Genomic DNA, 960 nt, shown 5'->3' on the forward strand with positions numbered 1-960 from the left:
TCACTACAGACCCATCTCACCCCGGACACAACTTGTTCCAGCTTCTCCCCTCTGGTAGGCGCTACAGAGCACTGTTCACCAAAACCAACAGATTCAGGAACAGTTTCTACCCACAAGCCATCTCTCTGATGAACAGCTGACTCCTGACCCACAGTGTCAGGTTCAATTCTGGTCAATAACACTGTAACACTGTCTATACAGCACCTGTATTATTCCACTTATTTAGTATTATTCATCATTCCCACTCTCACATCTCAATTATATATTTTATTATTTATTCATCATTCTCATTTCCTATTTTTCAGAACTGTTCATATGTTCATACTGTTCATACTGTTCATATTGTAATATAATAACATAATACTATTTATCCCAGTACCCTTGCACTACGCACATTTAAATAATTGTATTGATCTCTTCATTGCACTCATGCCTCTATATTGTTTCTGTTTAGAGTATTATATTGTGTATATATAGTGTGTATATTTCTGTTTGGGTTGATATGATGGTGCACAGTGTGAGTAACGATGCTCCAAAGACAAATTCCTCGTATGTGTCCTCATACCTGGCGAATAAAGCTGATTCTGATTCTGATTCTTTGTAATGACTATGTAGAAACAGGCTGAAACCTGACACCACAGTGGAGCCAGGAGAGCAGAGCGCTGGCTGTAGCAGGTCAAAAGTTCAGGAGCCCACTGTTGCTTAATTACCTATGTGCATACACAAAGGGGGTAAGCTTTTGCTCTCTAAGCGTAGCTCCCATGGCGCCATTTTAATGTTACAAAGCCATCATCTGCAGTTAGCATCCCATTGACTGCCATTCATTTTATCGCCACTTTGACAGTGAATAACTTAACATCTTTAGCGTTTTTAAGACTCTATATGTCCGTTGTTTATTTCTATTTCTTTTTCTTTTATAATGTATAAAAGGCTCAATTACCTTGTACCTCACGTTATGGC

This window comes from Etheostoma spectabile, chromosome 21 (genome assembly GCF_008692095.1).
Source record: "Etheostoma spectabile isolate EspeVRDwgs_2016 chromosome 21, UIUC_Espe_1.0, whole genome shotgun sequence".
NCBI lineage: Eukaryota > Metazoa > Chordata > Actinopteri > Perciformes > Percidae > Etheostoma > Etheostoma spectabile.